The 26,872-nt window shown below is 45.0% G+C and overlaps 1 protein-coding gene and 1 long non-coding RNA gene across 3 annotated transcripts in view; one reads left to right on the top strand and one right to left on the bottom strand.

Annotated features, from left to right (window-relative positions):
* Nucleotides 1-3,327: 3,327 nt before the first annotated feature.
* LOC140684171 (uncharacterized) lies at nt 3,328-12,762 on the bottom strand. The gene is made up of 3 exons (XR_012056005.1): nt 12,629-12,762; nt 5,771-5,847; nt 3,328-4,616 (listed from the first exon to the last, which is right to left on the bottom strand). It is a non-coding gene; the product is annotated as an uncharacterized lncRNA (long non-coding RNA).
* Nucleotides 12,763-13,269: 507 nt separating this feature from the next.
* Nucleotides 13,270-26,872, top strand: part of PASD1 (PAS domain containing repressor 1) — a 52,746-nt gene continuing 39,143 nt past the window's right edge. Inside the window, exon 1 of one of the 2 annotated variants that reach the window (XM_030272665.4) lies at nt 13,270-13,618. The gene's annotated coding sequence lies outside the window, so the exon portion shown is untranslated. Of the gene's footprint in view, nt 13,804-26,872 lie in introns of both variants that reach the window. The other variant, XM_030272666.4, reaches the window with a different exon arrangement.

The raw sequence follows: 26,872 nt of genomic DNA, 5'->3' as shown, positions 1-26,872 counted from the left end.
AGATTTCTCTTATCTTTTTGTTCAGTCAGAGGATATAGCTCTACTTACTCCCATTTTAAATTGCACATAAAATGCAGTCATACACCTACCTGGATGAAAACCTTGGTTACACTTTCCAAGTTAATCTTAAAATACATATCAGGCCCTGCAGTCCCAAAAAATAAATACAGTGCTCCAACATGCAGGAGAGCCTAAGAGAGAAACTGTACTTCTCAGCACACAGTTATCTCTCCCAGAAGAGAATTGATATTCACAAATGCTTATTTCCTTTTAAAATTTTACCCATTATATGTTTCATAAGGACACAGAAGCAAAGGTCCCTCCTATTACCATTCTGAGAGGATTTTAAGAAAATGTGATTAAGTTCTCTCCCCACCACACTTCATGAAAGAAGAGACACCTCACCCTCTGGGGAGTGTAAGCAATACAATTTTTGTAGTAAAAATACTGCCTGGTTGTTCAGCCTTATTTTTGCAAGTGTCAGACCTATGCAAAGTTCATCTTTACTGGACCACAGTGCATTTTACTCCAAAACACTCTCCAAGGCAACTCTTTTCAGCTTTAGAGGTCGTGTTGAAATGAGCCACCATGAAGGCTCATGAGGCTGAGTCCCACCCAGCCAGTTTTGTTCTGTGAAAATTCCACATTTGTTTCTGGCATCTGCATCTGGGCTCATTTGTTAGGTCAAGCAAAATGCTCATTTTCTTACATTCATCTGAATGAGGAAAGGTCACAATACAGAGACATTAAGTCATAGGATCATTGAATCATGGAATAGTTTGGGTTGGAGAAGACTTTTAAAGGTCATCTGGTCCAACTCCCCTGTACTGAGCAGAGACATCTCCAGCTAGATCAGTTTGTTCAGAGCTCTGTCCAACCTGACCCTGAATGTTCCTGGGGCAGGGCATCCACCACCTCTCTGGGAAACCTGTGAACAGCAGAAAAGCTACATAAAGGAGGAAGTTATTCTTCCTAGGATGACAAATAAGCACTGTCTGAGATGCCTTGGCTCTGCCAAGCAGCCTCAGGATGAAGAATCTGTCCTGTGGATACCCACATTTCCAGCACCCATTACACAGGATGCAAATGTTTTTGCATCTTCTTTCTGTTTACTGTGCAGGGTGTCAATGCTGCAGCCACTGTGGGCAGGGGAAGCTGCACATCAAACCCCTGCTTTGGCCTGGGCAGAGGGAAGCTTGCATTGATCCTGGTAAAGGGGCAGCTTTTGAAATCCACTCTCTAGATGACTTGGAAAGACCCATGTTCAAAAGAATGGGCTCCACCTTCTGGTCCACAAAAGCAGCCCAACAAAAAGCAAACAGACCATCTTTCATTCTTCTTATGGATAATTGATGGGCAGAAGCCAGGGCACTAAGGTCTCTGGGTGTGGGAATCTGAACAATGAAAAGCAAGCTATTGTCACAGAGAGCAGAAGTTCTCTCAGCTCCTCTCTTCCCCAGCCTGCCAGCATAACCTTAGACTTATCTGGGCTGGGTCACAGCCAGCTTGCCCTCATTCAAGCCCTGATCCTGGCAAGACAGTAGGTAAGCTGATCAAGTGCTCCAGCCAGCTCCAGCAGCCGAGACCTGAAATAGAAACATGCAGCTGAATGCTGGCCATGCACAGGGACATCTCCAGGCCTTCATGGAGGGAGGAGGAGATGTTCCTCAGAGATCATTTCACCGCTCCCTGGCCCCTGTGTGTTTTGATCAGTGATAGCAAAGCACCTGATGTTCATGTGAACAATGGGTTTTGCCTGTGACTAGCAGGAAATTACAAAGTCAATTGGTTCAGCACCTCAAAATGTAAGTCCTTCTTTTAGAGGAAACATGTTGAAAAGTTGAGATTTGCCCATCTTCACCAGCAGCTCTAACTCTAACCTGTTCTGAGTATGAAGATTAAAAAAAAAACATCCAAAGCTGTAGCCTCGCAGTCGCTAATCTGTGATGAAAGCTGCTTTTCAAAAAAAGACTGATCTGACTTCTGTGAAATGAAGAAATGCTCTCCTAGCTCTTAGGGGCTGTGATGAAACCCTGAGACATGTGCTGAGAAGTTCAGGAGCTGCATGAGACCATGTGCTGCATCTTCCCACCAGGAGGGCAGGAGCTGCAGGCCTGGATGAATCCAGAGAGCTTTTGCTCCCATCCAGGCACCAGCAGCGAGTCCCAGGCATACACAGGCAGGAACTAAAAAGCTTGGGCTTAATCGTGGCTGTGAAAAACTCCTTGTTCCCTCCTAATGTAAAGGTCATGTCTTTAATCTCTCTTCTCCTTTGGTCCATCACTGAGGCTGCTGAGCTCTCAGCACTGTCACCAGATGCATCGAGCAGCTGCTGCAGTGCCCATGCAGCACCCACCTGGGAGCACCCAGAATCAGCAGGGTGCTGAGACACAGTCAGGGTGTTTGCTGAGGGTTTATGAAAGGCACATGCAACAGGAACAGCCTGGTCCTTTCTCACTTACAGATAAAAGTGATATCTGGCCCCTATAATGAAATACTGATTTTTAGTGAAAAAAAGCACTGGGGCTTCCTACCACTTAAGTATTTCAACTTGTCTGCAGCTTTTTTTGTACTAGATCTCACACCTCGACGATTCTTAAGAGACTTCTTCAATCTGATAAAGACTTTGTTCACGAGAAGCTACATATTTATTTACTGAGGAGAAGACGGCCAGAAGGGTTTCTGAGCAGATACAAATGCATGAACAGTTAGGCAGAGACTCAGAACAGCTTGTGTAACAGCATGACTGATGGACAGGTAACATTTAGTCAGCCACCTGCTTGGTGAATTGGGATGGAGAACACTTCACCCAGCACTTTCTGAGGCATGGAAATCACACAGGCTGCTCCTGCCAGGGTTTACAGGTGCCCGACAGTACTTTTCTTGTCATCTTTTCTCTTTAGTGCAAAGCTGGTCTGCCCAGCTTTGTTGAAGAAAGTTGAAGAAAATACACAGAGCTGGTGGCAGCCATTAAGTAAAAGTGCTCCACATGGAGATGGAAAAGAACCAACCCTTCAGTCTGAGCAAAGGCCTGAATCACTGTTAATTCTTTGCAAAATTTACCTCCCACGTGAGCAGGGAGGGTTAAAGACGAATCAGGCAAAGCTGTCTTGGCCATCAAGGCCACCATAACCAACTGACATATCCAGGTGATTTATATGGCCCTGTTACTCATTCAGGGCTGCACATGAGCAGTGTTGCCTAAGATGCCATTGAAGGATATGTTGACTCCTTGCAGTACATATTGGAGTCCATATCTTAAGAAACAATTTAAAATAAAATTAAAAAAAAAAAATTGGAAAGGAAACTATTGCCTCCATATGTGAATGGAAATTCATTTAATTATGAAACATAATTTCTAAGTAGCACTGCCAAAAGGGCAAACAACTGAGAACTTAACTAAAAGGAGAAAATTGTCAGTCTTTTAGCACATAACCATTTTGATCTGAACAGCAATAATTATGAAAATGGGCAGAAGACTGTTTCACAGATGATAAATCTGCAACATGTCAAGCAATATTTGAAGATTCATATTTAATTACCGTGACTACGCAAATTAAACGGTGGAAAAAAGTTGTCAGTGCTGTTTTTTAAAGCAGGGAAATGGATCCAAAGCCAAAAGCAACATCATTAACGTCGGTAACTCAGAGAGAGTTTCTCTCTAGGCTAAATCTTGTGATAAAGGAGAGATGCCACTTATTATGCACTTTTGAACGTGTCTGGCAAGGTTAAGAGGTAAATAGCAGAATAATTATCGTCTGGTTTGGTAATAGTTTTCTTAGTCACATATTTATTTACTCCAAGCACATTCTTGGTGTTCCAGGTTACTCACAACTCTTGATCACAATTTGTTGTTTTCCTTTTTGTTTTTCCCCTTCAGAAATTACTTTAAGGTAAATAATTTTAGAAAACTCCATGCTCCACTAGTGGACCAGGCCTGGCAGGACTCTTAGTGAGCTCTTAGGATGAAGTAAGTTCAGCCTGGGCACCCAAACTGGCGGCGTTGGCTCGCCCTGTGTCACCGGCTGTGCCTGTTGGGGAGCAGCACCAGGTTTGGCATGAGGAAGCCCATCTGCCAAAGGGCACTGCAGGGCTGCAGGGTGCTTGGAGCTGCAGGCTGACCAGGGTGAACACAGCAAAGACACCATGTGCTTCATTGTAGTGTGCACAGCTCTGATCAGCAGCAGCATGCACAGCTCCACTGTGTGGATGGGGAAGGATGTTTTCAGAAGCGTTTTCTGGAACTAAATGCTACAGGGAGCACAGTTCTCTGCAGTGGTCTGGCTGGCACAGGGAGTGCCCTCCATGCCCAAACTGCCTACAGTGTCCAGCAGCCATGCAGCCACCCAGGTGCACCCCGAACCAGGGCTCAGGGAGATCGCTGTGGCATGTAGTTCTGTCTGATCACAGGCACAGCTGCTCTGGGCTCGCTGAAGTTTTCCCCGGCGCTGTTCTGCCTTGCTGGTGCAGATTTTGGCTGCAGAGTTGATCCCACCTTTCTGCAATGAGAGCCATGCTCCTGTTACTGGCCCAGGTGATGTGGGTACAAACACCAGTCCCAGTCCGGCTGTTTTGTGGGGGTGATTTTTTTTTTTTTTTTTGCCTGAATTGCTAACCTGTAAAATAAACAGAGAAGTTTTTGTAGAGATTATCTTTGCAAATTGCTTTCAGATGTATTACTAAAGAACCAAGTAATGAATAATATTAGACACAAGGAACTATGCCACAGGAAAGTGCAGATTAACCGCTGTGCCTGAAAAACATACTGAATTACTCTCAAGGACACAGAATTTTGTAGGATGTATGAATGGGAGTCGTTGCTTTGGAAGATGCTCTGTGTGAAGTGGATTATGTGCCACATTCTGCTGCAGTTGTCATGGCAAGTATTCCTATTTCCCATGGCAACAGAACCATCAATTTTTTATGCAGTAAATAACTGCATAAAAAGCTACATTTAGTGACCCAGGGCACAACTTAATTCTCTCACCAACATCTTTAACGTCAGCCCTTGTATGGAGATGAAACACTCCACTGAAATCAAGTGTTTCCTTCGGCTTGTGACAGGTTTCCTCTTCATAGTTTCATTATGATTCAGCCACCAGTTGCTGTGCTAGTGACACTATGTGTGCCGGGTATGTGGTACTGCATGGTGTCTGAATTCACTGAAGGAGATGATGACAGGGCAGCAAAGCCACAGTGAGTGCTGCTTTTGTAGTGCTCTGTGAGAGTGCTGTCTAATGCAGGTCACCTGAAGCGCTGCCACTGAAACGGCTGCAGCTCCAGAAGAAACAATTCACTTCTAAAAATTTATTTTTGGAGTCTCTTGGTCATGTTTTCCCTCAGCTGAAATGACCTATTCTGCAAACTAGCACCACCACCAGGGGTAAGGGCAGGCATGTGTGTTAAATGGACATGGGAAGGATGAAAACTCAGGGAAACTAGATGTCACTATGACAGCAACGATGGTCCAAAGAAGGTCAGCCTTTTGCTTTATTGAAACAAAGTTCATTGTAAGCTAGCATTTTCCTAAAAGTGGTTTCCAGTGCTCTGAGAACCCTCAGGTTCTATTCTGCAGAACTATATTGTTTGCATACTGTGCTGAAATATAAAAAAACCAAATCCTCCAGAAAAACACCAAAAAAAACCCAACGAAAAAACAAACAAAAAACAACAACAACAACAAAAAACCCAAAACCAAAACAAATAAATTACAAAAAAAAAAAAAAATCCCAAACCCAAAATATGAAAAAAAACTATCCGCACCACAAACCTCATCAGGGTCATTTGGCTGCCTGCAAATGTGCTGGGAAGGTGCTGCTTGGCTTGCCAGACAAGATGGATGCTCTCCTGGAATAAGAAGTCAGAGGGGTTTCGTAATGAGGAGAGAAACTGAAACTGTTTCTAAGACAGTCAGGGGTGCAGTGAAGGTTTGGGACAGGCTGAGAAGTGTGGCAGTACAGAACTGCCCTCATGATCACCTCCATATCTGGGCCAAGCAAAGAACCAAGTCCAAAGACCAAAAATGCAATCTGTTTTTCACAGGTCTTACTTCTGCAAAACACTTCCTGAGTTGCATGGAAACATGCTCACTAGATAGCTCCCCTCTCCAGTCACAAGCCCTGACCAAAACTGATCTTGATATTCCCATTTAGATGAGGAAATTCCAACTGTCTCATATCATAATTTTCTATAGACACACAAAAATGCCATTTCTTAGAGCTGCATAATTAACTTGTTTTCCCCAGAGAAAATCAGAGCCAGAGGCTCATTTCCTCTTATTAGGGATGACTTTTTGCAACACTGCTTGTAGACAAAATCTGTCACATAATACTAGTTTCCAGTACCAAAATCAATTCACTGATGGTGTTCAGCACCTCCCCTGTGCCCAGAAAAACCATGTGCTTTTCTGTGAGTAGAGAGTGCAGTAACATCCCACGCAGTTCTGAATATTTTTTGGCACATTTCAGTATCATTTTGTGGTAAAACAGTGATAAAATCTCATAGACTTGCAATTTAACTTGCTTTTGTTTAGGTATGAGCAGAGTGGCATAGCCTCAGCAGCACATGAGACTTTCAGGCCATCCTGCTCCCTGGGCAAAATCTCTGTTGAATAACAGTCCACCTGTTTTATGCATTCAGGAAATTATATAGAAATTAATACATTTAGTGTTTTTTAAAAAGGCAGAAGGAAAACAGTGGAAATTACCCAAGAACCCTGTTGACTTTGGTGTAGAGATGAAGGACACAAATTTTCTTTTCTGTGTATTCTAAAAGACCATTAAGGAAGGTGTTTGGGGAGCTCTGCCCTGGGGCTTGTGCTTCAGGCTTCTGTCCTTTCCAGAGTCTGAGTTGTGTTGTCAGTGGTCCCTCGATACCATCAGGCTGCTTAGTTCTTCTAAAGAACCACTGACACAGCTTATGCCTAAAAAGCCACTGCTTGGCATTTATAATCTGTCCAACTATGCCTGGCCTTTCCGTAGTGGTTGTTTGAGGTGAGTGAGTTTGCATGGTATCAGGTACACACACAGATAAACACAGATATATTTGGATTGTTTTTTCAGTTTCCAGTCAGGGTGTGGTAGAAGTGTCAACACCACTGTGTTCTCCACACAAACGCCTTGTCTGCTTTCTGCTGCATCCTTATCCATCATAAATAATCTTGATTTTAATGTACAAAGCTGGGAAAGGGCCACATGGGTCACTTGGTCATGAAAAGGAAGATTTTGCTTTCCTTACAAAGGGAAATCAGCAGTAGCTTCCCTCAGCACCCCATGGCAGGAGGCTCTGCAGAGGGAAGGTTTTCCCAGCAGCAAGGCAGCACAGGGGGCAAGCAGGGCCTCTGGAACTGCCTGCAAGGTACAGCCACCCTAATGCCACTTTCTGACCCACTTACCCAGTTTTGGGAGGAGATTAGGATTTAGCTGGGAGCCCTCTGGCCATAGCCCAGTCCAGACACAACAGAGGAGGAGGATGACAGCAGCTGTGAGAAGGATGGTGAGGTATGGACAGAGGTAGCTCCTGTACCAGCAGAGCCCTCCCAACAGGAGTGTCCTTTGTCACCCACAGGCACAACCTGGGTGTCTGCTCAGACCCTGGGCTGTAGCAGGAAGTCCAGGTGACATGGGGAACTTCCCATCTGGCATGTTTGGCCAGGAGCCCACTGGGTTTTATCTTTGATTCAGCAGTTGCTGCTCTAATCCAATATGTTGAAAACTGTAAGATTATAATGTTACCTTTGCATGTGCCCTAAATAAAGGCCCAAGAGGGAAAGTGGAAACCTTCAGTGTAAGGAATAGTTGACCAACACAATTCCCAATTGCTGTGTATGGGATCAAGTAGCTAAGAATGGACAAGTACCAGAGAGAAGCTTTAAAGCATTACCACCTCATATGAGTAAATTTCAGCATAAGGATTAACAAGAAATATCAATGTTTATCAATGTGGATTTAAAGTGCTAAGTAGTAACCACTATGATTTATTAGGAAGGATGCACTTGCAGATGATGGACAGTAATTCTTCACTGACTTGTCTGTTCTTCCTCTGTGCTTCATTCAAGGGCAACACTGCAGCTGCTGCTGTTGCCTGGTGCTTCCTCTGCTCATTTGTCCTCTGCCTGCTGAATTCAGTGGGATTTGTGCCTTTAACATAATTATTATTAAGTTTCTATTTTATGTCCCTGTTCAAGAGGCTCCTTGGTAGCCGATTATATTAATCAGAGGTGACTTAACCCATATTTAAATGCAGCAGTCTGAATTTGTCTTCAGCACAGTCTCCAGAAGATATGAACCAAGCATCAAAGAACATTAATTTATAGGTACATTATCCTGTGGGATCAAGCTAAAATGTGGTCAAAGAGCTTTAGGTTTAGCTGGTATGCTCTCATGTAAGGATATGGGCTGGAGAAGACAGCGTGCTCTTGTTTGTGCAAGTTTCCCCCCTCCCTTCTTTGAGTGAGGCAGAGTAACAGATCACAAGAATACTTATCAGAGAATATTTTACTGCAGTTAAGACAGAACACTTTTTTCCTTTACAAGAATAATAATTATTTTTGGAAGTAGGATCAGACACATGAAAAGTATTCTTTAATCTTTTTCTGGACCAAAAATATGACTTGGGCACTTCTCAGCTTTTCAGATAAATACATTCATTTATCTGACCAAGGTATTACTCCAGCACAAGGCAACACAGGGCCTTAAAATACACACAAAATTTGGATACTACTGTGCCTCTATAAGAACCATCTTAAACTATTTTCTACAAAATAAGGACCTGGATGATGGAAATGAAAATATTCCAGATGGTTTTCAAAAACTTAGGTGGAATTTTGTCCTAAATGGTGATTAACTCATTCATGTACCTTCATAATCCTTTTAACCAGTTGCATAAATATTCCAAGTGACCCTCGAAGATGCTGTGTAGGACAGTGAGTAGCTCATTTCAGCCCACAGGAATGCAAGATCTTTTGCTAGGGGGAAATCCTGTTCACACTGGAGTAAATGTGTTTTTTGTTGTGCCTTTAATGGCATTTCTGTTCCTTTTTCTGAACTTGAGAATGGGATTTTACCTCCTCAGATGATTCTGGATCAAACCTGAATTCTAGCTTTTAGACTTTTTAAACAGGGAAAATTAAGGTGAAACTAAATAAACCAAGTGAATACATCCATCTCCAGGTGGTAGAAGGACTCTGATAACCTCCCTGAAGCAGGCATGTGCTCTAAGCAAACAGTGCCTGCAGTGCCAGCAGTGCTCCAGGCACTGGGGAAGCAGCTGTGTCACTGCACTGCTCCTACGGTGGGCAGTGTTGTCCCTGGCCAAAGGGCCCTCCCTCCTCCCACCGCAAACACAGGGGTGTTTGAAGTGAGTAGGTCATAATGCCACAGAAGGGAAAATGCACTATCTCCAGGAACTTCCAGTGAAACTTCAGACTTGACAAAGATAAGGCTAGATAAGGAATTTCAGGGACAGAGTTCACACAGGTCTCCGGCAGTATATTTTATGTTGCAAGTAAGTGAGACTAAATACTTTCACTGTATTCTTTGCATTAAATCCAATAATTAGTTATTCATCTCCCAGCTTTGATTTTGTTAAATAACCAATACCCTAATTTAGAGGCAAGAATTTAATCCATAGAAAATTCTGTCCTGGGAGAAGATCAAAGTGAGTCCCGTGGTGTTAGGCACACACCTACAGCACTTGATACTGAAAAAAAATGAGGTGCATGTTTCAATCAGCCTGTCCCTTCTTACTGGTTCCTGTGCATTAACCTAAGCCTCTGTCAGAGTGTTTTTGGTGTCAGGGTCAAGGGGCTGCGGAGATGCCCACACTGGGAGAGCTGGGCTCTGCAAAGGTAGCAAACAAACGGGTGAAAAACCCAGCAGGCTGTGATGGCAATGCCTCCTCATTCCTCTGCATCTACCAACGCTACAGGAAGAGATTGAAAGTCTCTTGGGCGACATAAATACGCACGATAAGCTGCAGAGAGAACACAAAGGTGAAATGGCCCTGCTTATCAGGCACAATTAAAATGAATAGAGGATGACTAATAAAGAGGCAGTTTAAAATCTTTACATGACACAGTGTCAAGGCAACAGTGTTGTGCAATAGCAGTGACACAATTAACTCAGTGTCGCTGCTCGGGGCAGAGCCGGAACGGGCTCCGGGCGGCCGGGCCCGCAGCGTCCCATGGCGAGCGCTCGGTGGGCTCCGCGCTCCGCTCCCGCCGCATCCCTGCGCAACCTGCCAGCACCAGCCCTCCGGACCCAGGCAAGGCTGCTCCTTCCTCTTTGCCACCTCCGTTCCTCTCTGTCCTTTTCTTCTGCGGGATCCCAAGCCTCGCGGTTACTACCGTGTGAAAAGGGGAAAAACATCAGGTTGAATTTCTGGGCACACTCTGGGGGAGCCAAGGCTGAGTGCCTGATCCTGAACGGGCGCTGCCTGTTGACTTAGCACTGAGGAATGCAAGCATTTCCTGGCTAGGGATTTTTGCAGTGTGTCATTTACAAGCTAGTTTGGACAGCCCTTTGCTCGGGATGATAGATGGTGAAGGGGAGTGTGATCTTCCAAAATACAGCTCAAGGTAGCCTTCTAGTTCTTCATTGAATTATGTCGCTCCTTAGTTGTGCCTGTCAGGCTGCAGGCACCTCCCAGTCCACTGGGCAAGTACAGCAGGGGCAGGTTGGGTTTTATACACACATATATATAATATGAGTATACATGTATGTATGTATTTTTATATATACATAGATACTATATATATATACACAACACATATATGTGTGTGTGTGTGTGTGTGTATATATATATATATATATATATATATATATATATACACTTCTAGTCACACATAAGAACATATACAAAAACACATGCAAGAATATTTATAAGAACAACAAAGATAATTTTCTTTCTTTGATGTTCTTATTTTCTGGCCAAAACCAGCTCTCTCTTGGTTTTATTGCTGCTGGCATGTCTTTGCAATGCAGCACTGTCAAAAACTAACAATATAAACAAATTTGAGGCTATGCCAACCATCGCTGAGCACAGCCAAAGCTGCCCAACGCCACAACTTGCTGAACAATGTGTGAATTTTGCAGTGGCAGAAATATTGTTTCCCTGTTCTTTCTTAACTTTTGGAAAGATCTGGGTGGAAAGTGTGTTATTCTAAATGAGATAATTAAAGTAATCGATATGAAAACTCCTTCACCACTGCTACAGGAGGAGGGGCCCTTGTATTTGCCCAGCCTGCTAGCTCTGCCTGCCAGGGGCTGCAGGGGAGTTGATTGGAACAGTTCAAATAAAACATTATTTCTGGTCAGCAAATAATGTTTTTTTAATAAGGTTAAGTGGTATTTCTGAACAATTTGCTTTATTAGAAGGTAGTGTTGATGCTGTTTCCTGTGTCTGTCAGGCCTGTGGGACAGGGGGTGGCCAAGGAAATGTCCCAGCAGTGCCAGCACCCCTGGCCAGCTGCTAGCACAACTCAGGGCAATGGCTGCAGCACTTGTACCTTGAGGGGAAACCTATCAGAGTTTCTTCGGGGCCACATCCTGCCTGCCTGTGCTTCCCACCCATCTGTCAGTGGGTGCTTGATCTCAAAGTGCCTCAAGTCACAGAGTTCCTCATCTCTCTCCCAAATGTGTATCTGCATGCCCATGCAGGGAGGCAGCGACATCCATCCCGTCGGTGCTGGTCGCTGCTGTGCAGGGCTGCACTACAGGCTGCAGAGGCACACCTTAACCCAAGTAAAAGTGGAGAGAAATGCTGCATTTAATACCCATTTGTATCTCGGCTGAAAGTGAGCAGGAAGGATTTTTACCACATGAATGAAGGAAGGGTTGCTGTGTTTCGCATGATGAGACCACGTGCCTCCAAAACCCACTCTAAGTGAGAAAAAGAGATTTGCCACTTGTGGCAGGCAGCACAACCAAGCTATTTTCTTTGCCTCCGATAGGAAGGTAAATAAGAAATATTAACTGTGTGCAAAGGTGCCCTTTTACTTGTCCTCATCAATAACAGCTGATGTTCCTCAGGGTTATTGCTGTAACATCACTTCCCTTTCCTCACTGGAATCAGGCTCATATGAAAAACCTCATAGTCTCATAGGAAAGTGTTTTGTCCACTGTCCCGTTTGTGGTTCTGCTTTTGTTCCCCGTGCTGTGCTTTGGGGCACTGGCACGTGCGGGGATGGGGCCGTGCAGGCCGCCTGTGTGCCTGCCCCTTTCCTCCCGCAGAACGAAGGCTGGGAGAGAAACAGTTTGGCTGAGCAAAGAAAGCCAGCGGTGAGGATGCCAGCTGTGGGAAAGGACTACTAGGCTGTAACGTGCTCTCAGAGGGAGCAGATCCCTCAGCATTGCATAGGTGAAGGAGCAGCTTCCTAAGAGGAGCTGAAGTGGAGAGGGAAAAAAAGGACCCCAAAAAATTGACTTGTTGGTAAGGTAGTGCAGTCAGTTTTGGAAGCTGCTTGGAGTATGCCTGGGGCCGGACTCAGGGACTCGGCGATGTTCCCCCAAGTCGCCCCAGCTGTGGCGTCAAACAGTGGTTTCCCACCGCAGCGCTGGTCCGCACCCGGCAGCACCTTGAGACGAGAGAGGAAGAGACTTCAGAACAGTTTTAATGCTTTGGTACCTACTGCTTCGAGAATCAAGAGGAGCATAAGCCAAACTCTGGCGATGGGCAGGACCACATGGCACGGCTGAGCAGCGAACCCAGCCCGAGAGCCCGGCGAGGCCGTGGCAGCGCGGGCGGGACCCGCCGCTCCTGCCGCCGGCTGCGGCTCCGCACCCGCGGCTGCGCACGGCTGCGGGCACGGGCAGGGAAAGGAGCTGCCCGCTGTCCTTGGAGAGGAGGAGAAACAGTTACATCGGAGAAGGGGAATTAAAAAAACCCAAAAAACCTACGAGGAAGGAAGCGGCAAATGTTCAATGGGTGACTCACGGAACGGGATGACTAATGCCGCCAGGGCACAGCCCGTGTGCGCAGGGAACCGGTGCTGCGCGCCCGGCGGAGAGCGCAGGGCGGCTGCGGGGTCTGTCGGGGCAGCCGGGGCCGGGGCTCGCTCCGCTGCGCCCGGCGAGAGCCGCGCACGGAGGGAGGACGGGCCGGTCCCGGCGGCCGGGGCCACGCCGCGGCCGGTACCGCGGATCGGCGGCGGTGACCTACTTTCCGCCGGTTCCTCCCGGCGCACGACACCGCCGGTGCCCGCGCCACCTGCCCGGGCCGGTCGGGCCCCGCGCCCGCGGAGGTGCGCGGCTCCCGTGCGGTGCGCTCCGCGCCGCTCCGCCCCGCGCTCTGCCCGCGGTGCCGGCGGCGGTGCCGGTGGCGGCGGGGCGGGGAAGCAGCGCGCCTGTGCAGTGCCGGGGGCCGGGCCCAGCCCGCGTTACACAACCGGCCGCCGCCACAGCCGAGTTTCACAAGTCCCGCCGCGGCTGCCCGCAGCCCGCGCCCCCCGTGCGCCCACCCCCGCACCGCCGGCACTGCCCCCGCCCTGCCGCGCTCATGTCATGTCACCGCCGGGCAGCGGGACCCCGCGGCCAGCCGTAACCCCTGTCGCCGGGGGGGCACGGCGCCGGGGCTCGGCATGGCACTGAGAGCGGCTCCGGGACGCGCATCTTCCTAGACGGTACGTGCGGCCGCGGGGGCGCGAACCCTGCCGGGGTGAGGCGTGCGGGAGGGAGGCACGGACCGTCCCCGCACTCGCAGCCCGTGGGGAGCGGGGGCAGCCCGGGAAAAGCCCCGCTGCAGGGCCGGTACGCGGCACTCGCCGCTCCGCCCTACCTTCGTCGGACACTGCCAGGACGGTCCCAGGTAAGTTCTGAAAAGGAAAGCTGACAGCCGCCAAGTCCTCTGATTTTTTCCTTAAAAAATCCGCGTACCGTCAAGACGGGCACAGGACGCAGCGCAGGGTGTCCGGGGGACTCTGGCTGTGGAGGGCAGGCGGGAAGGGGACAGCGGGACCGGGATGCAGGAGCGCGGCGCATCCCGAAGCCGGACACCGGCATCCCCGTCCCGCAGCGCCCACGGACCGCGGCGCACGGAGCCATCGGGAGCAGCCACGGGCTGAGCGCAGCTGACAGCTGCGGTGGTTTGGGATTGAGGGAAACCCATTTTCAGGAGTCTGAAATGGGTCTGATCGCAGGCTTCTTGTTCTGTCTTGAAGTTCATCGTTCATGGAATGTATTTGACTGAAATAGTGTGGAGAAAAACCTCTGAAATGAGTCTTGCACCTAAAGATATCATCTAAAATCCAGGTTGAAAAGTCATTCTTCCCACCAGGGTTGTTGTGTCATTTGATTTTACAGAATGTTTACTTTATAAGTAGGGAATTAAGAAGGCTTTGAAAGTCTCTCACATGTTTCAGCCGTGGATTTGTGAATTGTAACTCCACGCCTTGGTCCTTAGTGGCAGAAATTGTGAAGTGATTGCTCTGGGTAGAAATTGTGAAGTGATTGCACTGGAAGCACAGGTCGGAGCTCAGCCCTGAGTGATTCATCAGTGAGGTGTCGCACGCGGTTTGGAGAGCTGTAGTCCTTTGTGAAGTGCCACAGTCCCCGAAGGCAGGAGGCAGGTGCCTGCTCAGTGGATTTTGGAGAAGTCCAGCACATCGGCCCCTTTCTGGGGACAGAACTGGCACCCAAGTGCCAAGTACCCCTGATCCGTGGATGAAGTTGTCTCCTTCAGCAGGGCAGTGACTCTGGAAATAATGCCCCTGAAATCAAAGCTGTTAAAATGCTCCATGACTTACCTGCCTGGGGAGACTAGGGTTATTTATTAGCTGAAGTTTATTTTGCTGTCTGCAGTGAAAGCTGTGGTGCTGATTTCACTAGAGGGATTAGACGTTCTCTTAGGAGGCACTTCCTTCAGTTTTCAGCAGAATGCCAGTGCTCCCCTGTCCTTATTTTGCTGGATCACTGCTGGCTAATCCCTAGCTCTGGAAATGCGAATTTGGCTTAAAGAGACAGCTAGCTCTTCATGGGTTTGATATGTAGGCTTCACAGTCCTGACAGATCTAACGGGTGTTGTTTGAAGCAGCAGACACTTTCAGGAGTACGCAGTGTGCAGCCCTGGTCCTGAATGTCTGACAATGTGGTGTTTTGGTTGGGAATTTGTGTAATTTTTATAAACTTTTTAGGCTGCAATCCCTCACCATAGTCAGTCAGTCAGAAAAATACAATTTGGATTTTGGGTTTTTAGAAATTGTATTTAAAAAAAGAAAAGTAGATCATTCTCCTGTAACGTGCTAATCAGGGCAAGGCAGCGTGTCAGTGGCGCACCAGGGAGGACCAGAACAGCAGCACTCAGGACTCTGGGGCTGATGGAGCCCTGACCAACACAGCCGGCACTAATGAGGGCAGGAAGCTCCAGAGAAAGCCAAAAGTTGAAATTTGTGTGGAATGGAGGCATTTGTATCTCTTGGGCTAAACATGTGTAGTACCGAATCTTTAGAATTTTTCTGGAAGAGGTAATAGGAAAAATGGAAATGGCTTTAGGAGTGGTTGCTTGCTGCTCACTTATCCTGATTGTTCTATGCTGTGGGTTACAGTTACTTGATTTAAAGGAAAAATTAAAATTTGTTTGAAATGTGTTTATAAACTGCAAGCTTTAGTAAGATATGTGATTGTTCCTGGGTTTTAGCTACTGACACTATATCTGTATTAAATTATTTTTCTGGTTTAACACATACATCAAGTACACAAAAATAGCTCCGAGTTAAAGATTAAAATTAGCAAATGAGTAGTTCATAATTAAAGTCTCATGATAGAGGAAGTGGCATTACATTGCAGAGATACTGATGTCAAATCCAATTTCTGCTCATTAGTAGGTATCAAAATATTGGTAGGATGTCTTTACAGTTTGGAATCAGGGCTTATCTATGCACAGAAGTTGCTTTGTTTTGCCCTAAATTACTCAACCTCCCAAGATTCACATGTAATGGTGCAAGGGTTTTAGTGCCAGCATAGATCATTCTTTCAAGACTGGAGAAATAAGCTATGTGCCTATATCAGAATAACTGAATTTGGGCTTGTACTGGAACAGTTACAGATCCTAGTGAAATAATACACTTTAAACAAAACAGTAAAACTTACAAAAACCAAAATAGTATGAACCAGTGGTTTCTGGTATTATTGAAATGATAGACCTCTCCATCACTTCATTGACAAATCTCTGTCAGGGAAGTCAGGCAGGTACAGCAGCTGTATTTATTTGTTAGGACCTGGATGATACCCTTCTCTTGAGTGACTCCTGGCTCAGCTGAGGCCGTGCTCTGCTGCAGTAGCAGCTCTGTGCCCACCACTGTGGTGATCGTAACTCCACCAGCTCTGTCCCATCCTCAGCCCAGGCTGGGGCCATTCTGGTTTTCTGCCTTCTTCACTGCTGCTTTGGTGTGGCCAAAAGTATATATGGCCTATATGCCCTGTGGCCCATCAGCTGAAGGAGCAATGTCCCTGTAGAAAAGTCCTGCAGGACCCTATTTATTGTTCGCCCAGTCTCACCTAAGCCCAGATTTAAGAGGCTGAGGTGGTGGCGGGCCCAAACAAAAGCTCTGTGCACAGCTGGGCTTGCTGACTGCACATCTGCCCAGCCTCAGAATCACCAGATTCAGTCAAACCACAAAGGTGTGTGCAATTAATGAGAGACTTTGACCTATTTCGTATTCCTTTATTGTCTTTGGCCTTACCTACATGGGGAAATTACACCCATTTAGTTGAAGTCTGTTTTTAAAGTTATTTGATTAACCTGATGTGACCTTGTGTAAGGACATTCTTATTTTGGTTCAAATGAGCTTATTTGGGTTCAACCAAAACCTGCACTTAGTCAATTTGCACAGAACCGAAATTAGACATGCCTAAACTGGAAGGGGAACTGATGTCTCTAAATAATGACACAACTTTCTCATGAAAGCGGAACCTTCTGTAGAAGCTGGAACAGAGTGTAATTACTGACAAATCTGCAGGCAAGTGAAAGCTATTCATAGCAAAGATTTCAAAAAAACCCAGGGAAAACAGGCAAAACTTAAATATCTTGGCGAGACAAATGAAGAGGTGCCAATAATCCCAGTCCTGGAATACTGAAAGCAGTGGCACAAGGCTTGCATAGCTTGCAGTAAGGCTCTCCCATGGCTCTTCGGATGCAGAAGAGGGCAAGCATTTATGTCCTTTACTGGGAGTCCCTAGAGAGTCAGAAAATAAAAAAGCAATGCAGGAAATGTTAGGCCAGCTGGTTTGAAAACAACAGTACCCAGCATCTCATGACGTATTTTGTAGGAAAGAATAATATAATTAGGCATGGAAATAATGAGGAAGCAGGCTAAATTACAACAAGATTTTATCAAAGATGGATTGTGCTAGACTAATCGAACATCTTTCTCGTATAACAGATTATTTAGATGGGGTAAGGTAGGAATGTCATTTATCTAAAGCCAGGTATGTGATACTGTGCCCCACGGGATGTTATGGCTTGAAATGAAGATGGTGGTTCAAGACAGGAATTGAAAGGTAGAAAAGAACCTCGCCAAAGAGAAGATACAACCATTGCATGCAAATAAAGTTCTCTGAATGGAAAGAGGTATTCAGAGAAAGTCATCGGGATGGAGGGAGGTTGGTGGTGCTGCTCCCTTGGGACGAGTCTTGGGCCTGTTGAATGGATCCACTCTGACCTGTGTGAAGGGTGTGGGTGTGTGCCCAGGAGCTGTGTGGGATGACAAAAACTTGGAAGGAATAGTCAGTACAGAGGAGGATCCGATTATCACATGAAAGGCATTTAGATGACTTTGTTGATTGGGAGTGATAGACATAAAATGGCATTTAGCAGTGCTGAGTGCAAAGTAAAGTCATAGGCATGGGGACCAGTAACAAGAATTTCCAGTGTGAAATAGGAGCTCATCAGTTGTCCATGACAGAAGGGGGAGATGTGGCTGCACTGGCTGCTCAAAAGATACCTGGGAGCAAGCACTGAGATGCAGCTGGAAGGGGACCACTGACATCCTTGGATACCAAAGGAAAATAACGTGAGAAATTCCGGGAAATGTGATAACGATCATTGTACAGATCATCATACAGGATGTCAATACAAGAGCTCCACGATGTTTTTGGAGTGGTTTACTGATGTTTTGGATAGTTCTTGACACCTTTGCCAAGGAAACATGAAATTACAGCAGTAGGAGGGCTAGAGATGTGGTTACACAAACAGACCATCTGTTGTACAAAGTGAGGTTAAAGAGCATCATCTCTTTAGCTCTGGCCAGGTGAACCACTGAAGGGACAGGCTACACTGGGGTATTTTACACACAATTGGCACAGTATAGCAAAAGGGCAGGAAAAAATAAACTAAAAGATAGCATCTGCATTAGGTCAAATTTTCTAAACTGGTCATGAATAAATTTGGGTGGGGAATTAGAAGAAGGCTTGTATCTACCCAAGGATTGAAGTTGCATAAGAGTCTTTCAATTAGGGTAGTTTTGAGATAGATCTTGATAATCTTATGAAAGAGGTTATACAATTAAATTAGAGAGTTCCTGGAAATAGGAAATTACATTTGCAGTTAGTTCTTTGCTCTGCAGTCTAGTCATATTTTTAATGTATGCTTGAAAGGAGAACGGATCTTGCTTGTTTACACTTTTAACCCCATGTATCAAGTCTTCTGCTGTTTTCTTGTGAGATGAGGCAAGAAATATTATTCTCTGTTGCTGCAGACTCGAATCTTTTTTCTCTCACATCTGAGTTTCTCTCAACACTAGACATTGAAAATGTACAGTGCAGATTCCTTGTAGCATTAGACAGGCACAATTGCCTTCAGATTTTTTCTGGCATGCTGGCTGGTTCAACCTGTTCATCAGATTTTGGGCCAGAGACATTTTTCCTTCAGACTGTGTTGCCAATACCCGTATTTTACTTCATGGTGTATTTTCTGGGATCTGTTGCTGGTGTAAATTAACTCTGTGTGGCTCCATGGGCTTGCAATAGTGGCAGTGATCTTCAGCTGCCCTTTGCTGTCACTGAACAGTTTAATCTTACATGCTTCTTGTGTGAATCATAAGTTTATTGTATGACGTGAGGATGTGTTCTCAGGCTTCTGGTGCATCTTGGCAGGTTGAAGAGATGTTGTTGTTTTCCAACATTGTTTTCCAAGACTGTAGTGCTGGGTTGGGGTTCCCTTTTAACCTGATATTCCTAAAGTAAGTTGGGCACCTAGACTTAGTATCAGCTCTGCTCTGGTACTGATCAGAGCAAAATTCTCTAAATCATGCAGGATAAAATCTATAAGAAAGAAGTGACTGCTGGCTATTAGTGATGAATTAGTAATTTTAAAAATACAGTGTGGTTAAAGTTGAATGCATGATGTCCATCTTATTACAAGAAAGAGAGAAGGAAGTAGATAAAACAAGACAGAAATGAAGCAGGCAAGGAAGAAGGAGAACAGCTCAACTTAGCCTGCAGCAGAGATCGCCTACCTGCCAATCTGCCTGTAAAGGAAAATTGAAATATTGAAAAACGTCAGTGCCGATGAGGGTAACACTGAGATGGTAGAAGAGGAGGTGTGTTAACCAAACTCCATGGAGCTGTTGAAATGCATTGAATCATCTGACTGACTTGTATTCTTAGGCAAACACAATTATACAATTGATTAATTTCTCGACATTCCTTTAGTGCATGACGCTATGGTAACCGAGAGGATCGCTAAACACTGCTGCGGAGAGCGCTGCAAAACATCTTTGTTTGGGGAGAGGGAGGGAGGCAGGGCCAGACCTCGGAGCTCTGGCTTTGAGGACTGATGCACACACACAAACACACACACTGATACACACACCTGTGCAGTGAATTGGGCTCCTGTTGCAGGTGCTGGAAGGTGAACATCGGGTGGTTCGTGGGCCACACGCGTGTTCTGGGGATCATCAGAGAGGGGGCTCTGGCCAACAACTGCCTTCAACACATTTGCTGCCTGATCTTTGCAGAGCTGACAGACTGGGGCCACTGTGCCACCCTCCTGCTGGATCCCTGTCACCTGGTGTGACAGCAGGCAGGGACAGCAAAGGATTTGGTCTTTCCTGCACCACTCTCCCATGGCACGCAGGGCTTTGCCACCCTGCACATCACCTTCCATCTGCTTCTGGGACTTCAGTTCTTCAGGGCTGCTCTGCAGGGGCCTGTTGTGTGAAACAGAAATGTGTTTTCAGTTTTACACTGAGTTCCCAGGTTCTGGCTGCTGCTGTATGGTACCTGCACTTGTACCTGCACTGTTCTCTGTGCCCTGGCTCCGGGCAGAGGCTTCACCCCTCTTTATCCAGCAGCAGCATCACAGCTCAGCGCAGACCTGCACTGGGCCTCTGTCTCCCCACGACTGTGGAATATTCTGAGTCGGAAGGATCAGTGAGGGGTTCCCCCTCACTTATAAGTAAATGTGAGGTGCTTGTTGAGTGTCAGTTATAGGCAGATTGACTGATTGACTAATAGATAAATGCAAAGATATTTGTGGGCGTGTTTATTTTGTTTACAAAGTGCCCAAGCCTAGGCGAGATTTTCAAGTATGTAGCAATGGCAGGAATCATATCTATAAAAATGCTAATCTCCTCTCTTGCTTCATCTGTTCAGCCCACAAACACATGCATACACACATGCTTAAAAAAAATTAATAAGGTTTGTTGGTTTTTTTCTGGGCTCAGCCTACTTTAATCTTGGTTTAATGCAGAGCACATTGTGATGCATTGCTTCTGGACAATAAAGTTTTGATCATAAACAACATACTAAGTAAAGCATTTTTTGGAGTAATTAATGAGCAATAGATGAGCTGATAAGAGTTCCTATTGCTGATAGGTATTTTGCATAGATATGGCAGCATTATAGGAAGATTTTCAAGCCAATGCAGAGGCTTTATCTGAAGGGGATGAGATGAACCCTGGCCTTGATGAAGACAAAGGCTGAACTTCCACCAGCTTCTTTGTGGGGGATACTTTGGGAGTATCAGCTGAAGAGATAAACAGGAGTCAGTCCTTGCTTTTCGGCTGTTCAAAGCTCTGCTGCACAAACTGCAAATAGGTGTTTATGTACACAGGAGGATGCTGTGTATTTGGTCCACTGTTGGCTTGTCACAGTAAAAGCAGCAATTAGGGAGGCTCTGGTAGCTGGGGAGGGTTACACCCCTTGCTGAGGAAGTTTGACCATAAACCTGTTTGTCCTGTCTCTGAGTGCAGTGTACACTGGCTCAATTTACAGTAACTTAAAAACATTCACTCTGATCAAACTGCTTCAAATCAAATTTTATTAAGTGATGTATTAAGTGTGTGTATTAAATGACTCACATGAGACAAAAAGGTGGGACTTGGGTTGACTCCACTACTGATGTATATATTAAAGATGAGTATTAACAGTTTGCCTTTACTCTTGAATAATTCTAATGGCTTCCTTTTGGGGCACAGCAGGAAGTATTAATAAAACAAACTCTTTGTGCTAATCTTAACACCTACATTTTCTGTTTAATTTTGCTAATGCAGAGGGCTGAGCCTTCTCATTAGTGGAGACAATGTGTCTACATAGGAAAAGTGAGTTAATGTATTTTCTTTCCGTCATAAACTCTGGGGTTAACCTCCCACACAAAACAGTGATGTGGAGCTGTGTAATTGCACAGGGAGCTTATGCTGGCCCTTGAGTGCCAGTCAATTCTTGTTGCCCATTCTGCTGCAGCATGGACTTCTGAGAAAGCACTTTCTTACCTGAGCCATCTTCACATCTCATGGCACTTGGCCTTTCAACAGCAAGACCTCCTGGTGTCTGTGTCTCCCTGGGACTGGAGCTGAAGTCCATTATTTGGGGAACGTTGTACAACTCAGGAAGCCTTACTGAAAATTATTTTGCATGGGAAAATTGTCTGCAATTCTATTTTTCAACTTTCTGGAAATAATTCAGAGGATGGAAGGAGATGCTCCCAGAAGAAGGTTGTTAGAAGGAATGTGTATATGATTCTGCAGTAGTCCTGGTGTATTGTCTGGAAAGGGCAAAAATCCGCTGCCTAAAATGGGAGAAGAATAATTGCAAAAAATTGACTAAAATTGCCACTAAGCCATTTGTAAACCTGAAATGGGGCTGAGTCAGAATATTGTCTTATCCAGGGCACATGTTTTGAATCTGGAGCTGAATTCCTTATATTGGATATATTCATAGTGAAAAGGGCACAGAGTGTTCAAATGGAGCTTGAAGTCTTAGAATGATGAGTTTGTTGGTAGCACACTGTTGTGACTAGAGCAGAATTTCTGTTTTCACTTGGGGGATGAAATAAAAGACTAATGCCAAAAAGAACAACTTCTGTGTTGTGATTTTTTTTGAAGGAAAGCATGAGAATATTAATAAATGATCCAGCTGGGATAGCATCTTTCTTTAAAATTGTCCTTAGAGATAGAGTATTATATTAACAAACATGAATTTAGTTGTACAGTAAGTAAAATTGTATAAATATAAATCATCAACTTATTTCAAAAATTGCAGTGCTGGGGAAATTTTTCTGGGATTTTCTAATATAGTTTGGTTTGAATTGTTTGAATAAGAAGAGATATTGATGAATAAATCAGATAATGGGCTGCTTTACATTGAAGGCATAATGCCTATTTATGATGTATAGAACTCCTAAGAGAGATGAATTGCCAGTTTAATCTTCTTTGGATTGTGTTTGAAATCTACTTTTGCAGCATTTCTGACTGCTTTAGAGATTACTCTTCAGACACTTACATAGACTTCATTTCTATTTGAATTACAGATCTACAAGGTCACTGGCAGGCTAATGTTGATTTATTTCACTTGGTGTTAGTCCCTTGACCTCGAGGTAATGCTTGATAAGTGTTGCCAAAAGTTTCCTTCTAGCCTGGTTGCTCTTGTCAGAATTTAGGAAGCCCAGTTATCACCTTTACCAGGAGGAGTTATGGAGGCCAGCTCTTCTGTCATTGGAGTCTTTGCCACAATGTGGCTGAGCTTTGCAGCTGACCTGAGAGGGAGGAAGATTTCTCCCTTGCTCTTGCAGAAATAAGGAACATACTGAGATAAATACTTCTTTTTCCTACTGTTTTTTGTAACTTCTTTTGATAAATTTCCTGTGGAAAAGAGGATTGCTGGATAAATTAGATTAACTAAACATTAGATTTCTCTCTCTAGTGGTGTGGTGGCATTGACTCTTTACCTATTAGACAGTTTTTATTTGAGAAAAAAATTAGAATTAATTTTTGTCTTTCCTGACATGAGCATCATGCTTTGTGAGGGTATAATGTCAGTCAGCTTTATTAGCAGCTGATTTTTCTCACAACCTTGCAGCACTTGCAGCAGCTTCCATCAAAAGGCCCTGATGAGCAAACATTGGTGAAAGGATGGCATGCAATAGTGGAGAGTGGAGGAGCAGGATTGCAATCTTTGCATAAAGGAAGCAAGCATCTGGATGATATTAAAAACTTCTGACAGGGATAGGAAGATAATTCTCAAGGTAATTCTGTATCAAGCTCTACTTCAGCTTCTGTGTCTTGCCAGGCTTCCCAAGCCCTGGGTCGCAGGGTTAGAGAAAACTGTGGGCTGATGGTGTCATCCTTCAACTGCAGATGCAGCAGAGCTTCCACCACTAGACCCAGAGAGTCTTTTGTCACCCTCCTATTGAGGATGATGGTTTCTAAAACATTAACATTCATGTCAGGTCTAGATAGGGATCAGCAGAGGCTTAAATCATTGTCAGGAACAGATGTGAGACACCTAATCAGTTATTTTCTAAGGAAAATGAGTTTGATTGCATGAATAGTTGTAAATATTTCATTCAGCAGTTCAGCTACTACAGCAATGGTAAACAAGCTTCTGAAGCTGAAGAGAAGCATTTTGTGGCACTGTACTTGATTTCTTATTCATTTTAATTTCAGTGTAGAAGAAACAAGTTTAGGTACTTTGGATTACGTTTTGTGACAGCACTGATCATAACCAGGGGCTCACTTTGAAGGCAGCCAAAGAGAATAATTGAAAGGTTTGGGTTGGAAAGGACCTAAAAGATCATCTGATTCCACCCCCTCTGCCATGGGCAGGGACACCTTCCACCAGACCTGGTTGCTCAGGGCCACACCCAGCCTGGCCTTGAACACTTCCAGGGATGGGTATCCACAGCTTCTCTGGGCAAACTGTGCCAGGGCTTCACCACCCTCACCGTGAAGGATTCCCTCCTAATATCTAATCGAAATCTAATCTCATTTGGTTTAAAACCATTCCCCCTTGTCCTATAAATATCTGCCTATGTAAAAAGTATCTCTCTCTCTTTTTTATTAGCTCCCTTTAGTCTTTGAATTCCACAGTGGGGTCCCCCAGAGGCATCTCTTCTCCAGGCTGAGGAACCCCAGCTGTCTCAGCCTGTCTCCATAGCAGAGCTGTCCCAGCCCTCTCATCATTTCTGTGGCCCCTTCTCTGGACTTCTGCAGCACGTCCACATCTTTCTTGTGCTGAAGAACCCAGAGCTGGATGCAGAACTCCAGGTGGACTCTCATGAGGGCAGAGTAGAGGGGGAGAAGCACAATCCTTAACATCCCTAACCCTGATAGGCATGGTCAGCTCAGTCCCAGTTTACAGGGTGTAGTGCTTGTCCTCAGGATGAGCACAAAGCTGGAGATTCTGACACTGGGAGATGTTCATGGCACCAGAGTAAATTCTGGCTTTGAGAGGAAGATGACAGCCTGAGCCTCAGCTTTGCACTGCCCAGTTGTTGGCAGGCTGTGGTGGTGAGCACAGCCCGTGTGTGGTGGCTGAGCCAGGATTAGGTGCTCTGAGCCCCTTTGGCAGTGGCTGACTCATATCTCTGCTGGCTCTTTGGAGCACTCATTCTACATGAGCAATGATTAAGGACACAGCTTTAATTTCATGTTTGTTTTGCACTTCTCACTTGTTAAAACCAAATTAAATTGGAAGAAACTTTGACATTAAATCAGGGTAGGTATAATACCAGTTTCAAAGTAGATAAGAGTTTCACTGCTGATCTTTTGCAGCAAGGCTGCTGAGGGGAAGGAAAGGAAGAAGGAAGTTAGCTTTTCTCTCTGCCTAATTGAATGTTTTCCCTGTTTGAGTTTCAGTTAAACTACTGTATAGTTTGCTTGGGATTTTTAGCAGATGTTCACGTAAGCAGTGCACTGAGGAAGGAGGCTGGGAGTACAGATGATGTTTACCTCTCAAACGTGATGTGGAATTCTGAGGAAACTGGGACTGCCAGCTAAAGGTCATGGGCATATTTAACTTCTGCTGCTGGCTTTGTGCTCCTGTATAGATATTGGTCAGGAATCTTGCTGATCTTGGTGGTCTTCTGTAGTCAGATTATCACAGAAATAATCTCCATATGCTTTTTATGCATGTACATTACAGTGTGATTCCTTTCATCAGCTGATTTTAATGTGGATTTTCTCAGCCAGCCTAATTTTGTTCTGTTAAATACAGTAACAGACATTATTAGTATATGGTTACACAATTTAAGGTGCTTTGGTCAGGAAAGCCCTACGTAAAATACTCATGTTTGCCCTAATTCTGGAAAACACAAATATATCCTGCTTCTTTCACCCAAGATTTACACAGCTGGTTAAAAATAGAGACATGTGCCAGTAGACCTGGCTGAATGGAGGGTCAAGCTCTAAATGCTATTTTCACTCTGTCCCAGGTGAAATATGTTCTCACAGTGCCCTTTTCAGCTGGGCTAGTCTCTATTTGAAAACCAGGGGCCCGAGGTGTTGGAACAGTCAGATTCACCATCTTTGTCAGTCCCATTCATCCAGCCAGGATTGCTCAGCAGGATGGCAGCATCCACTGCTACTGCCATTAACTTACTGAAGTAGAGGAGAGTTATCCTTTGAGAGAGAGTGACCCACATATTTCATTTGGCCGTCATACTGGAGTGTTGATTTTGACTAATACTAGGAAGATTCTTAGTACTGGACTAGATGTGAAATAAATAATATTTTAAAATATTATTTGTGCTCGCACAATTGTAATAACCCATAGATGGGATTTAGATGTCCAGAAAAACACATATGTCCTTAAAATGAAGGATGCCCATCCTTGAGGAACATGACCAGTTCTCTGTCCTGCATCTTCCCTCTGCCCTGAGGAGGGGATTTTGTGAGAAATCCCCCTGTCCATGCTGCAGGGGGGACAAGGGACCCTGCACCCTACAGCATGGTCAGAGCTGCTGAAGAGGCCAGAGCCTCTTGAGGGCATGGCAGTAGAAATGTTGCTGTTTGATCCATTCCCCTTCCCCTGACCTTTGTCTTTAATCAAATCTTTTTTACATTAACATTATCTGGGAGGGACACATCTTCTCTGGTTATCAATAGTTAAAAAAAAAAAATACTCCAAGAAAATCCCCAGAGTGAATTGGACATTCAGCCATGCTGAGTCATATTTTGTTATTATGACTGATTATCCAGCCAGCCATGCAAATAAACTGTAAGGAGAAAAAAAAGGATGTGTGTGAATAGCTTATCTATGACAGAATGAGGCCTTGGGTCTTTGTGCATAATATGTGTAACAATAATGACCTAGTATGAAAGTGTTCCAGTGACTGACATATTTGCAGTCTAAAAAAGATAAGAAAGTAATGAGAGAGAGATCTGTGGATGTTTATCTTCTCTTTTCTTCTTCCTGAAGGAAAGTTTTCCTTTCTCATTATATTTCTAGTGCATGTCCATGGTACCATGCTGGATGATGAATATGATTGCAGTTAATTGTTTAAATATTCCTTTAATCCCGAAGCTTTCAAAACAAATATCCATCTTTTGAGGAGCTAGTTGAGAAGTGATGTGGGCAAGATAATGCAAAAGAGAATATTGAATGTGAAGTTAAAAGTGCCTCAGAGAAGAGAAAGAGAAGTGTGTGGGGGTGTTTTAAAAAAA

This window comes from Taeniopygia guttata, chromosome 4A (assembly GCF_048771995.1).
Source record: "Taeniopygia guttata chromosome 4A, bTaeGut7.mat, whole genome shotgun sequence".
Classification (NCBI taxonomy): Eukaryota; Metazoa; Chordata; class Aves; order Passeriformes; family Estrildidae; genus Taeniopygia; species Taeniopygia guttata.
Note: the sequence above shows the minus strand (reverse complement) of the source record. Positions and strands in the feature narration are given on the sequence as shown.